Source organism: Podarcis vaucheri, assembly GCF_965113315.1.
Source record: "Podarcis vaucheri genome assembly, chromosome: W".
NCBI classification, from domain to species: Eukaryota; Metazoa; Chordata; class Lepidosauria; order Squamata; family Lacertidae; genus Podarcis; species Podarcis vaucheri.
In genome coordinates this window covers 38182770-38197475 of record NC_138757.1, presented here as the reverse complement: position 1 = coordinate 38197475, position 14706 = coordinate 38182770, and the positions used below count along the sequence as shown (strand labels likewise).

Genomic DNA, 14706 nt, shown 5'->3' with positions numbered 1-14706 from the left:
AACGTTTTCCACCGATATCCATAAATTCTAAATTTCTTTTCATAAAATGCCAAGACACATTATCAAAAAAATTTTCAGCATCCAGAAACATTAGGGCGGCTTGTTTGTCTCTCCTGGAGTCCAGATATTCCATTATATCAATTATATTTCTTTCTCTCCCCCCCCCCCCCACGGAATAAATATATTCACAGGAAAAAAAGGTGCGTGGGTTTTTTAAAAAGTGAAATCACTCTCATCATTTATTAAGTTAAAAAACAACAATTGAAAAGCACCGATCAGACATTGCATTTCGAAGCCTCCATCGCAAACTCAAATCTGGTTGCAATTTTTTGGGGGGAGGGGAAGGATCTTGGCTTTTTTAAAAGGGATTCGGCATTCGGGGAATTCCAAGATGCAGGATAGAGACGCATTCGGGGCGGGCTAAAGACCTCAAGGGATCCCACTCTGACATTTGGAAATCTCTCCTCTCCTAGGGCTCCCTTCTGGCTAGCCTAAGGGAGGAGGGAGGGGCAGGGCTGGCTGCCCTGGCGTTGGGAGATGGGGGCCACATGGGGACAGAACGGGGTGTCAAGGGGCCATGGCGATCCAGCCGAGGATGAGGAGGGAACCACCATACGGGGCTGCCTTGGTCAGGATCGGGTCCCCTGTCACGGCGTGGTAATACAGGGCGCCAGAGAACATCCCCATGGCCAGAGACAGGATGCTGCCGGCCATCATGGGATAGCGGCAGTGGGGCACAGCCAGGAGGGCCAGGCTGTGGAGGAAGTGGTATTTGTTGGCCATCTCGTAGAGCTCTTTCAAGTCGTCATCTCGGTCGCTGTGACGGAAATCGTGAGCCCCGTAGGCGGCCGCCCCGACGGCCGCAGCCCCGCTCAGCGCAACGAGCCGTCAGAAAAACGCCCCGGCGCCCGCCATATCAATTATATTTCTAACATTGTCCTTCATCTGTCTACCAGGTAGAAATCCAGTTTGGTTCTTTCCAATCTCCTCTCCAAATACATTTTTAAGTCTATTGGCCAATATACTGGCAAACAATTTGTAATCATTATTTAGGAGCGAGATTGGCCTATAATTTTTCACCTGCCTTATGTCCATGTCTTGTTTGGGAATTAGTGCAATATGGGCTTCTCTCCAAGTAATATATTTTCTTTTTTTAAGAGGAAAAACACATTGGTTTAAAACGTTATATATTTCCAGCCTGATGTGTTGTTGTTTTTTAAGCCAAATTCAATGGAAATGCATTGTTTGAAGAGTGAATAGATGTATATGCAGAATATGTAAACGTGCACTGTGAAAGCTTTGTAATATTACTTTTGTGATTTTGGGTAAAATTGATGGATGAAGAAAGTGTTGAACTAAAAGCAAACTGTGTGCTTAACTTGTGTTTGTATCTTTTCGTTTCTAAAGGGACCTTTACAAATTGAATTTAAAATAAACAAGCAAACTCCAAAATTAAAAAAAAATATAGAAAAAATAATATTGGTTGGAGCTTTTCTCTGCTTCCTCTAGCTACTCTCCCACAATATATACTGCTGGGGAGGACAAAGCATATGCACAGCTTTGCCACCCATCTCTCAATATGCCCTATACATTTTACTTCTGGTTGGGCTGGAGCTGGCATTTTTCTGATGTCAGCACATTCTGTCATTGTTGCCTCAAAGCCAATAATATTTATGCTTTAAAAATGCAGAGGAAAAGAACGATAATAGTTATTTTATATGGGTACATGGGCAAAGTCTTGTTTGCTATGGCAAGTAAAAATTGCACAAAAGAAGAAAAAGTAATTCCACCAGACTTAAGAAATCCATCTTAATATCATTCATAGAGCAATAAATAGCATTAAGTGGGCCAATCCAGACATAGATCATACAACCCTAAACCACTTGGAGACACAAGATGGATTTTGTTCCAGTCAAATAAATCACTTATTTTCTAAGGGAGCAATATTTACAGCAGTGGAAGGGGAACAAATTGACACTATTTTCAGTATAGAAAAGGCCCAGGGGTGGAATTAAGAAGTATAGGCACATCGATCCCAACCACCCCTCGCACCCTTTATTTATTTTTTATTAATGAGAACCTACAAATCCACTGTTTTATGGAATTGTAGTTGAACAAGGGAAACAAGAAAATAGTATTGCCGCTCTCTTTTATTGGTTTTGTTAAAATAGGATTTTCCATTCTGACTGGCCAATTTGACTGCAGCAGCCTGCTGCTGATATTATGGATACTGTTTTCTGAATGAAACTTGGATCAGAATGTTATGCCGTCCTGCATTTCAGATGGAAATAGGAACACTCTTCCTGGCCCAGTCAATTACCACCACCCCCGCTACTTTTCATCAGCCAAGAAGGGCAAGGGTCCGAAGCACAAGTCGTTGCCCTGACTAATACAAACACCTTGTCCACATCCTCAAGCCTTACTATCTGAAAATTATCCAAAACGACAGGACTGGACAGTGCTCTGGACACCCATGAGACTCATCTGCTATAACAGCAGAGTCAAGATCCCAGCGGATGCAAGTGGTTTTATCCTCAAAATGCTTTGCAAACAAGTCACAGTGCTTACACATAGCTACCATTGGTTCCACCACCTCCTTGAGTCGGACTGTCTTTCTTCTTCATTAGCGATCACTTGTAGCTGAGTATACTGCTATCTTCAGTACCACTATGTATGCTTAATGATGAGCCCACACCACTGTTCAGTTGTATGCAGCCAGATCTTTCCTCCATCTTTCAACTTGTTTCCTTTCCCTAAGTTCTGCAGTATACCAAGGAGTCAAGTGGGAGAGGATGCTCAGAAGTGATCATGTCAAAAGCCTGAGCCATTCAGATGTTCCAGAGGCTGGCCAGGGCTTTGATAGGAGTGCCAGTCATATCACAGAAAAAAACCTCAGCGTTACCTGGAAACCCATTAGATACACCAGCCTCCAGAGGCGGATAATCCTAATAGGTCCCTTGCCTCTAGAAAGGGAAAAAGTGGTGTTATGTACTGAGTTGAATAGGATCCAAACTGCAGCAGTCTGATTGGTCCTAGAACAATAGGCTCCAAAATGCAGCAGTCTGATTGGTCCTAGAACAATAGGATTCAGAATGCAGCAGTCTGATCGGTCCTAGAACAATGCAGCAGTATGATTGGTTGGCAGGAGCCACCCAATCCAGCTCCAGATAGAAGTGAATCCACAACCTGATTGGCCTACAGGAGAATTCCGGAATTAGCCAATCACGTGCAGCCCATTGTGTAAATAATGTATATAAAGCAGATACTTTGAGGGGACTTCCATTCGCTCCTCACCACCATGAGCTGAATAAAGAGCATGAAATCCACTCTCGACTCTGAGTATATTTCACTGGCGACGAGGATGGGATCCCGCTGAGCTGACCGCCACACCCAGCACCGCAGCACCGCCACCTGCCGCACCGCTGCCTCGCACCGTGTATCCAGGCTTCAGCTCCGGGACACAAGGAACTCAGAATGGCAACCAACAGCAGCTTCTCGCCGTTCAACCCAGCATCCGGAGACTGGGAAGCGTATGCCTCCCGTTTCACCTTCCTCCGGCCAACTTTTATCAGTAAAGGACTCCGGGAGCTGTCGGGTGGACTTTTAAATCATTAGCCGGCCTGTGAGGGTGAAGGTGAAGACGCTGACTTTCATATTAATAGGCAGTGAAATATAATCACACTGCAAGTGCTGGTAGGCTTGAATAAAATATTTATCACCTGAGTTGACGTTAAAATACTATCCCCCCTCTTTTCGATATCTGAACTATGGGATATGGGAAACGTCTTAGAGATTCTGAGGAGACAGTCCCTGTTCCCTTTCCGAGATCAAAGCAAACAAAGCTTGAACCATGTCACTTTAAAGAAGGGAGTATTCTACTGGATTGTTCCTACACGGTAGAAACTCAGAATCGTTTTAACCCTCTGAGTGATTGCGCGTCTGCACTTAAAAACGAAGAGCGAATAATACCACAAATAACAAGCGATGTGGCCAATAGTAAGAGTGTAGTCTCTCCTCAGAAGGAGGAATTGGCCCTTGGCACGGCCAACCATATGACATTTGAACAGTCCCATTTAATAATCAAAACCTTGCACTGTATATTCAAAAGACTAGATGATCTTTCGTCCCAGCTGTACAGCCTCCAACAAAAGCTAGTTACTGCTTCTCCAGCGTCAGCCGGTGTTAAGTCCTTTGAAGAGAGGAAGGGGACGAGGAGTTTGTCCTTAAATAGCAAACGTACTGACACATTTAAATACAACCTTAACCTTCAATTAGGTCATCAATCCTTGACTTTAACACCTAGGAAAGTGAGCCTAACTATACAAAATGGAGACCCAAGATGGAGAACTCTGGGCGGTGCCAAGGAACTCCTAAAGGTGCTTTTAAATATGGAGGCAACACAAATTGACCTTTGTGCAGTCCTCCCCCTTGTCCATCACCATAAATCCCAGAGAGTCCGGGACCCAAGGAACTCAGAATGGCAACCAACAGCAGCTTCTCGCCGTTCAACCCAGCATCCGGAGACTGGGAAGCGTATGCCTCCCGTTTCACCTTCCTCCTAGAAGCCAAAGGGGTCACCGACGAAGAAGATGCCAAGAAGAGGGCGATATTCTTCAGCGTCTGCGGAGAGGAGACGTTTGAAATCGCCCGGGCTCTCCTTGCGCCTGAAGACGTCGCTACTGTTCCATACAAAACAATAATGGAACGGCTGAAGGGGCACTTTTCGCCGTAGCCCTCAGTGGTGGCTCGTCGAAATGCCTTCTACGCAAAGCGGCAAGCCCCTGGGGAAACCATAACTGGGTTTGTGACCTCTCTCCGCCAAGCTGCCCGGTTCTGCAACTTCTCAGAATTGGAGAACATGCTTCAGTGGCCTGAAGGATGAGAAGCTGCAACGACGCCTCTACGCTAAGAAGGACCTAACGTTCCAGGTCGCCCTGGAGGAGGCCCTGGCAACAGAAGCTGCTGAGAGGTCGACGCAAGAGGCACGAACCAAGCCTGCCGTCCCAACCGAGGGTCCACCACGAAGACCTCACCGACGACTCAGGATCTGACAGGGAGGAGGTGCACCGAGTACAGCAGCGCACTCAAGCAGCACACAGACCACAGCTGCCTCAACGAGAAGGAGGGAACTGCGCAAGCTGCGGGGAGAGTCACGAGAGGAGGACCTGCCGTTTCCGCAACGCAGAGTGCAGGCAGTGCGGAAAATTGGGACATATCGCCCGGGTGTGTCGGGCTCGGCCCACCCGACGCCAGACATCAGATGACCAATCCAAGAGCCCCAGGGCCCAACGCACCAAGGCAACTCGACAGAGCTCACAGACTTCCAGGTATACCAGTTGCCCCACCCCAACGTAGAGAAAATTTATGTAGAGGTACAGATAGAGGGGGCCCCGTGCCGCATGGAGCTTCACACGGGTTCAACTCTATCCATAATCTCGGGAAGGACCTTAAAGAAACTGTCCTAGTGGGGGTCCCAAACTCAGGCCGGCCCCATTCACCCTCCGGGACTTCCAGAAACGTAAGGTCCCCACAATGGGGGTGGGGACCTTCAGGGTGCAGTATCGAGGGTGGGCGCGGCAACTGGACTTGCTTGTGGTCAAGGGCCCCTACATTAGCTTACTGGGATTGGCATGGTTTGGACCACTGGGGCTAGCCGTCACCGGGGTGAACCACACTAGCTTACAAGTGGACGTGGACGCCATATGCAAGGAATTTCCGGGGGTTTTCGATGGGAAATTGGGACAGTATACGCCCCCCCCATTGCACTACAGCTTGACCCCGCAGTACAACCTGTCAGGCTCAAGGCCCGCTGGGTCCCGTTTGCCCTGAAACCTCGTATAGACGAGGAATTGGACCGGCTCGTGGAGCAAGGAGTGCTGGAGCCGGTGCCTAATGCCCCCTGGGAAACCCCAATCCTCACACCCGTCAAGCCTAATGGTTCGGTCCGCATCTGCGCAGACTACAAATGTACCATAAACAAGGCCCTCACGGCCCACGCATACCCAGTGCCAGTGGTCAGCCATGTCCTTGCCACCCTGGCTGGGTCAAAAAAATTTGGCAAGCTGGACTTGGCCCAAGCATATAAACAGCTGCCAGTAGACGAGGCCACAGCAGAGGCACAGACGACTGTGACGCAGAGAGGAGCGTTCAGGGTAAAGCGGCTGCAATTCGGTGTCAGTGTGGCACCAGGAATATTCCAGAATCTAATGGACTCTCTCCTTAAAGGGATTCCTGGCGTCACCCCCTTCTTTGATGATGTGTTGATTGCTGGGCCCACACCAGAGGAGTTTGAGGACCGCCTCCGCGCCGTTCTGCAGCGTTTCCAGACGGCGGGTCTCAAGGTGAAGCGGGAAAAATGTCTACTAGGAGTGCCTCAGGTGGACTTTCTGGGATTTATGGTGGACGCAGAAGGGGTCCACCCAACTGGGGACAAGGTACGGGCCATTTGTGATGCCCCAGCGCCCAAGAGCAAGACTGAACTTCAGGCCTTCTTGGGACTATTGAACTTTTACCATTCCTTCCTTCCCCACAAGGCGGCGGTAGCGGAGCCCCTACACAGACTCCTGGACAAGCGGGCTCCTTGGGTGTGGGGCCAGCGCCAGGAGGCCGCATTCCAGGCAGTCAAGGACTTGCTTGTCTCAAACGTGAAGGGAGTAAAAAAATTCCATGATTTCTTGGATTACCGTGGTGACTGACCACAAGCCGTTGCTTGGCTTCTTTGCCCCCGAAAAGCAGACCCCCCCAAGTGCTGTCTCCTCGCGTCCTCAGGTGGTCAATTTTCCTTGCCAGCTACCAGTATGCACTGATTCACCGCCCTGGGAAGGCGATGGGTCATGCGGATGCCCTCAGCAGGCTACCACTACCGGAAACAGCCCCCGACCAAGCACCTGCACAAGAGGTTATGAGCCTGGAGCTGCTTCCCAACCGCCCCATTCAGGCACAAGAAGTTGCACACCATTCCAAGAAAGATAGGGTCATCTCCCGGGTCCTGGACTGGGTGTGGAGGGGATGGCCCAGCAGCAGCCCTGGGCCAGAATTCGCCGGCTACACAACCCACAAACATGAACTGTCTGCCCACAAGGGGTGCCTGTTATGGGGAAGCAGGGTCGTTGATCCCCAGCCCCTCTGAAAAAGGGTCCTCAGAGCCCTACATGAGACACACCCAGGGGTAGTGAGAATGAAGGCCCTTGCCAGGAGTTATGTGTGGTGGCCGGGGATCGACGGAGAGATAGAGGCCTGGGTCAAACACTGCCAGGCCTGCCAAGAATCCCGCCCAGATCCCCCAAGGGCCCCAGTCCAGTCATGGGAGTCCGCCCGAGCACCATGGTCACACCTGCATGTGGACTTCGCTGGCCCCTTTCAGCCACCCGAGTACTACGCAGGCTGTTTGCAACCCACGGGCTCCCTGACACTCTCGTCTCAGACAACGGGACCGCATTTACGTCAGGAGAATTCCAAACCTTCACAGCGCAGAACGCCATCCGCCACATCCGTTTGGCGCCATTCCACCCTGCCACCAATGGCCAAGCAGAACGCATGGTGCGGACCACCAAGGACACCCTCCGCCGCATGACGCAAGGGGATTGGGAGTACCGCCTTGCCACATTCCTCCTAGCACAGCACAGCACCCCCAGCTCAACGACTGGCCGGAGCCCCGCTGAACTACTAATGGGTCGGCACCTTGCAATCAGATTGGACCGCCTTCACCCCGATAGAGCTCAGGATGAGGTAGTGGTGGGGGAAGGCAGGAACCCCCAGACCTTCGTGGCCCAGGACCCAGTGTACGCAAAGAATTTTGGGGCAGGCCAAGCATGGGTACCCGCCACAGTCACCAGGGTCGCTGTCCCCGTGTCGTACGAGGTGCTAACGGATGGGGGGCAATGCTGGCGCCGCCACTGCGACCAGATACGGCGACGATTCCCGGGAGAAAACCAGGAGGAGGACAGGTCAGAGGAGTCCCAAGGGAACAGTGGGGCAGTGAGGCCCATAGAACAGGAGGGGCCAGCAGGAGAGGCAGAATCAGTAAATACAGAGAGGACACGCGAGGCCGAAAGGACACCGGAACCAGAACCACGACTGAGCGAGCCGGTTGCGCCAGACCAAACGGCCCCATCACAGCCAGCATCATTGGAACACAAGCCAGAACCTGAACCCCGGACCAGGGAACACCCCAGGCTGCAACGCACACGTAGGCCGCCGGCGTACCTTGAGGACTATGAATGCAACCTCCCGGGCAGGACTGGAACTTAGAGGGGAGGGGTGTTATAGAATCATAGAATCATAGAGTTGGAAGAGACCACAAGGGCCATCGAGTCCAACCCCCTGCCAAGCAGGAAACACCATCAGAGCACTCCTGACATATGGTTGTCAAGCCTCTGCTTAAAGACCTCCAAAGTAGGAGACTCCACCACACTCCTTGGCAGCAAATTCCACTGTCAAACAGCTCTTACTGTCAGGAAGTTCTTCCTAATGTTTAGGTGGAATCTTCTTTCTTGTGGTTTGGATCCATTGCTCCGTGTCCGCTTCTCTGGAGCAGCAGAAAACAACCTTTCTCCCTCCTCTATGTGACATCCTTTTCTATATTTGAACATGGCTATCATATCACCCCTTAACCTCCTCTTCTCCAGGCTAAACATGCCCAGCTCCCTTAGCCGTTCCTCATAAGGCATCGTTTCCAGGCCTTTGACCATTTTGGTTGCCCTCCTCTGGACACGTTCCAGTTTGTCAGTGTCCTTCTTGAACTGTGGTTATGTACTGAGTTGAATAGGATCCAAGCTGCAGCAGTCTGATTGGTCCTAGAACAATAGGATTCAGAATGCAGCAGTCTGATTGGTCCTAGAACAATAGGCTCCAAAATGCAGCAGTCTGATTGGTCCTAGAACAATAGGATTCAGAATGCAGCAGTCGGATTGGTCCTAGAGCACCTAGAAAGGAATGCTGTGATCACCAATAGTCAGCATGGATTTCTGAAAAATAAGTCATGTCAGACTAACCTGATCTCGTTTTTTGACAGAATTACAAGCCTGGTAGATGAAGGGAACGCAGTGGATGTAGCCTACCTTGATTTCAGCAAGGCATTTGACAAGGTGCCCCATGATATTCTTGTAAAGAAGCTGGTAAAATGCGGTCTTGACTATGCTACCACTCAGTGGATTTGTAACTGGCTGACTGACCGAACCCAAAGGGTGCTCATCAATGGTTCCTCCTCATCCTGGAGAAGAGTGACTAGTGGGGTGCCACAGGGTTCTGTCTTGGGCCCGGTCTTATTCAACATCTTTATCAACGACTTGGATGATGGACTCAAGGGCATCCTGATCAAATTTGCAGATGACACCAAACTGGGAGGGGTGGCTAACACCCCAGAGGACAGGATCACACTTCAAAACGACCTTGACAGATTAGAGAACTGGGCAAAAATAAACAAGATGAATTTTAACAGGGAGAAATGTAAAGTATTGCACTTGGGCAAAAAAAATGAGAGGCACAAATACAAGATGGGGGACACCTGGCTTGAGAGCAGTACATGTGAAAAGGATCTAGGAGTCTTGGTTGACCACAAACTTGACATGAGCCAACAGTGTGACGCGGCAGCTAAAAAAGCCAATGCAATTCTGGGCTGCATCAATAGGAGTATAGCATCTAGATCAAGGGAAGTAATAGTGCCACTGTATTCTGCTCTGGTCAGACCACACCTGGAGTACTGTGTCCAGTTCTGGGCACCACAATTCAAGAAGGACACTGACAAACTGGAACGTGTCCAGAGGAGGGCAACCAAAATGGTCAAAGGCCTGGAAACGATGCCTTATGAGGAACGGCTAAGGGAGCTGGGCATGTTTAGCCTGGAGAAGAGGAGGTTAAGGGGTGATATGATAGCCATGTTCAAATATAGAAAAGGATGTCACATAGAGGAGGGAGAAAGGTTGTTTTCTGCTGCTCCGGAGAAGCGGACACGGAGCAATGGATCCAAACTACAAGAAAGAAGATTCCACCTAAACATTAGGAAGAACTTCCTGACAGTAAGAGCTGTTCGACAGTGGAATTTGCTGCCAAGGAGTGTGGTGGAGTCTCCTACTTTGGAGGTCTTTAAGCAGAGGCTTGACAACCATATGTCAGGAGTGCTCTGATGGTGTTTCCTGCTTGGCAGGGGGTTGGACTCGATGGCCCTTGTGGTCTCTTCCAACTCTATGATTCTATGATTCTATGATTCTAGAACAATGCAGCAGTATGATTGGTTGGCAGGAGCCACCCAATCCAGCTCCAGATAGAAGTGAATCCACAACCTGACTGGCCTACAGGAGAATTCCGGAATTAGCCAATCACGTGCAGCCCATTGTGTAAATAATGTATATAAAGCAGATACTTTGAGGGGACTCCCATTCCCTCCTCACCACCATGAGCTGAATAAAGAGCATGAAGTCCACTCTCGACTCTGAGTATATTTCAAGTGGGATGAAAGTCTAAATTTCAACAGAAAGTCATCTGACCATCAGAGGGCAAGCAGAACCTTAATACTCCCTCCATCCTTCCTCCTATGACTAGGCGGACAATGACCTTTTAACACACTGAAAGCTCCCAAGTCCAAAAGGTGTGAAGGGGGCCAACTCCCACTTGCACGGGCAAAGGCACTTTATCTGTGACTGGTGCCACCCACCCAAGCCACTGTTTGAACGGCTGAGATGTAGGAAACATCACAATATCATACTCTGGGAAGGTACTGTCAGTACAGGACTGGACCAGAGCAGGCAGTCTGAATTGTCAACCATTTTGCATTCTATATTCCCTATCTTTTGAACAACCCTCGTTTGTTGCGGCAGTTTTGCGGCTCTTAAAAGCCAGAAGGGTACTAGCAGCAGGACCAACCTACACCCCTCAGCTGTTTAGAACCTTCCTTAGGCACAATTTATGCATGATCTTTGTTTTGCAGCCTTTTCAGATCATGAGGTTAATCCCCTGTTCTCCTTGTTTTCCTAAAGAAAATGAGATTTTCAATCTTTCTGGGGGGTTTTCAATTTTTTTTATTGATTTTCCAGCTCCGAGACAGAGCACTCTGCATTTTTTGCCATTTGGGTGCAATCAAACTGCAGATTCTGAACTACACATGGGCTGATACCCCGGGATGCACCACTGAATTGTTCTTCAAAAATCTGTGCTTTCTTATTTCTTCACCTTTTTGTTTCCTCATCGTCTTTTACAAAGGAAATGGGGCTGCTGCAGTTGGACAGTTGCCTTACTTGGTCATATGGCCCAAATGGTTGGAGGCCCATGGTCTTAAAGCTTAAGACATGCCTGCAAGGAGGTGTGGGCCAGCTCTGACACAGAGCACGATGCATTTGCTGCCATGTGGGTGCAATCAAACTGCAGAATCTGAACTACACGTGGGCTGATACCCCGGGATGCACCACTGAATTTTTCTTCAAAAATCTGGGGGTACACCACCTAAGCTTTGAGCTACCTCTCCAATAGTGACCCATCAACACCAAACAGTTTGTCGTTGGCTTCCTTAGCAAAGTAAACAGTAGTAAAGTAAACTGCGCTATTAACTGACAAGGCCAAGCAGGCGTTAAAGATGTCTGTGCAAATAAATCTTCAGAACAGAAATGGCTGTGAGCCTGGAACGTTATCTCTGCTAGCTTTGGCAGCACCCACTCCTTACAGCATGACTCGACTCTTCTGCTGAAAGCTAGAGAGAGGAACTAAAAGCAGAAAATGGAGAAGGAGCTTTCTGAGCTGCGTAAGCGGAATGCCGGACTGGACCTGCAGTCGCGTCTGGAGGAATGCAGAGCTGCTCAAGGTGGAGCCACAGGTGGGCTACTAGCGAGGGGCAAAGGTGCGTGGGTGGAAAAGTTTAATGGCGATCCGGAGGCTTATTGTGATTTTAAGACGGAGATGAAATATTTTTTGGAGCTTGAAGCAGCTCAGTTTGCCAACGATGCTCAGAAAGTTGCTCACATAATTAGGCTCCTGTCGGGGGTGGGTGGGCTAAAAGTTGGGTCAGGCCGTTAATTGCCTCTAATAATGAAGCGCATCGAAGTCTGCCTAAGTTTTGGCAAGCGATGGACTTTATCTACGCAGATCAAAGTTTAATTGACAAGACGCAGGAGGAGCTTTTGGCTTTGAAGCAAGGCAAATCTACGGTGCGTAGTTACTGGTCAGAATTCGCTATGCTTGTGCACAAACTGGGATGGGATTTGGAATCAGAGCCTGTGCAAGCTTTGTTTAAGGCTGGACTGAACGCCGAAGTTAAGGATGAGCTTGCTAGGGCCCCCCGTCCAAAGGATATGGGTGAGTTAACGAAGGCTGCTCTTGCGGTGGGGCTGAGGCAGGAAGCCAGACTGCGGGAAAGGAAAAAGGGCAAGGGCCGGAGTTTCCATGGTAACCACATTCCTGAAATGCTGGCAGCTGCTTCCGAAGGTCAACAACAGCCGGAGCCCATGGAAATAGACTCAGCCCGTGCGCAGGAAGGTTCGAAAGCTCAACGGCCGGGTGGCAAAGAGAAGAAAGACTGGCAAGCTGCCAAGAGATCTTTTTTTCTGTCAGAAAACGGGGCACTTTGCCAGAGTGTGTCCGGAGCGTCGTAACTGGCAGGGTGTGATGGCCTGGGAATCTGATTCAGAGACTGAACCGGAGGAATCCCAGCCTGCACAGGAGTCCCCGCCTCCAAGGCCGGCTGAGCCGGGGCAGGGCCTTGAATCTGAAGCGCCTGCACCTGTGCCGGATCCTCAGGAGCAGACACCAGATGAATCCACTCTGGCTCCGGAGGTGATTGAGGACCAATTGCCTACAGGTGTGCCTCTCCCAGCCCTGTCAGGGGAAGGTGAGCCTCCCCCTGGGTCCAGTAACCCTCCAGCCTCTCCTGAGCTGCAGAAGCTCAGGGCAGAGAGGCGGAGGGAACTGGGTTCTCTCAGGACGAGTGCTCGCCTTAAGGCCAGGAGAGGCGGGTCACCTGTGGGCCGGGACCGCCCCTGGCCTCAGAGAAGATAAAGGCCAGTCAGCCCGGTCCCAGGTTGCGGGAGCAACGTCGTTGGAAACCTGTTTCTGCCAGCACCCAGACCTGTTCTTCCAGAGTTCTCGACCTTGCCCGGCCCCTCGCTTTGGACCCCGCTTCGCCCTTGGGTGGACAGTCTCCAGAGCCTCGACCCAGGACCGGACTCTGACCACACCTCACTGTAACCTCCCCCCGGGACCAGCACACAGGGAATGGTTGGGGCCACCCAGCAGGCAGAGGCAGAGGAACCCCAGACTTCGGGAAACGAGGAAGCCTGGCTGGTGGTGAACCAAGGCAACAGCTAGGCGGGAGCACTTCCGGGGTGGCGCCACCGGCAATGGCGGACTCCCTCTGAAACGGAGGGACAAGCTCTGCGCGAAACGGGTCTTTCCCGCTACGGCGAAGCGGGGACCCTTTAGAAATCGCAGGTGGATGAAGCCTGTGACCTTGGGACTCGGCGGGCACCCTTAGCGCCCCCCCCAACCCGCAAAGGAGCCCAATAACGGGCTCCGAAGCGAAGAGGGGGAAGTGGCGCGGTGCTGAGAGTCTACCGCTATTTCCGTGGAGTGAAGCCGCACAGCCGCTGCCGGAGAGCGCTGCCTTCTTCTTGGACAATTTGGATTCTAAAAACAACCACTGTGAGTACCTAAACTCGGGAAAATCGAACCACAATTTAAGGAACTGGGAAAAGAAAGGAATTGGACTCAAAAATGCATTACAATTCGGTACTGAAACGGGAAGGTCTAACAGGAAGTCAACCTTCCTTTTTTTGTAATTTGAACAAAGCAAAGACAAAGTAAACTAGAGTTTTGAAAATCATTTTAAAGGAGTGGATTTCATCATCTAAAATAGCTGAACCCCCCCTTCGGCAGCAGGAGGAGAAGGGGGTGCTTTCTTTGGACTGTTTTATCCTGCAGAAGTAAGTTTAAAACAAAGTAATTTTCCACCCTCCTGACCCAGGGAGCGGGGTGTCAGGACTGACGTTTGAAGCTCATTGACCAGGACAGAAGCTGTTTGACAGATAGTTAAAAGAAGGGGGGGGGAGCTGCGATTCCACTGTTTCTTTTTGCAACTTAAAAATAACAACGATTGACAAAGTATCTAAAAGTAAAAGAAACTTTGGGGCTGGATTTGTAACAGAAGTTTTCCCTCTAGGGGGAGATAGTGAAACTGTAACTAGGGATTTTCCAGCCGTTACAGTATAACCTGTGGGAATTGAATGGTGACCTTGAAGGACAATGTACTCAGAAATGTTGTTGTGCGCTTTTCTCAAAACAAATGCTCTACTGGAAGAATTCCATGAGGGAATGAATTTGATGACTGACTTGGTTGGGAACCTTAAGCAGACTGTGGGAAATCTTGGACAGGCAGTAGAAAAAAAGTATGGAGTTTACCCAGGATTTATACCAAGATTGTGTCTTGTTAGAACAGAAGAAAGAAGAGGATTCTGCTGAACCTTGGGAGTCAGAAATGGAGCCACAGACGGAGGTTGCGGCCCTGCAGGAACATGAATCTTTGGAATTGGCAACTGGCTTTCGAAAAAATCAGACTCGGAAAGAAGAAGTTTGGATTGGACTGGAAATGGGGGGTTGGATTGACCCCCCTGAGCAGGGACATATGGACTTTCCGAGTCTGGTAGTGGACTGTGAGAGGCTTGGAGATATGGGGATTCCAAAGTTTGGAGGGGCTTTGAAACATGCTTTTAAGTACTACATGGAGCT

The 14706-nt window shown here is 49.9% G+C and overlaps 1 pseudogene across 1 annotated transcript; it reads right to left on the bottom strand.

The window, feature by feature from the left end:
• Window positions 1-209: 209 nt before the first annotated feature.
• Window positions 210-915, bottom strand: LOC309523288 (transmembrane protein 256 homolog pseudogene; annotated as a pseudogene). The gene has a single exon. The product of its transcript is annotated as a transmembrane protein 256 homolog pseudogene (transcript).
• Between the last annotated feature and the right edge of the window lie 13791 nt (window positions 916-14706).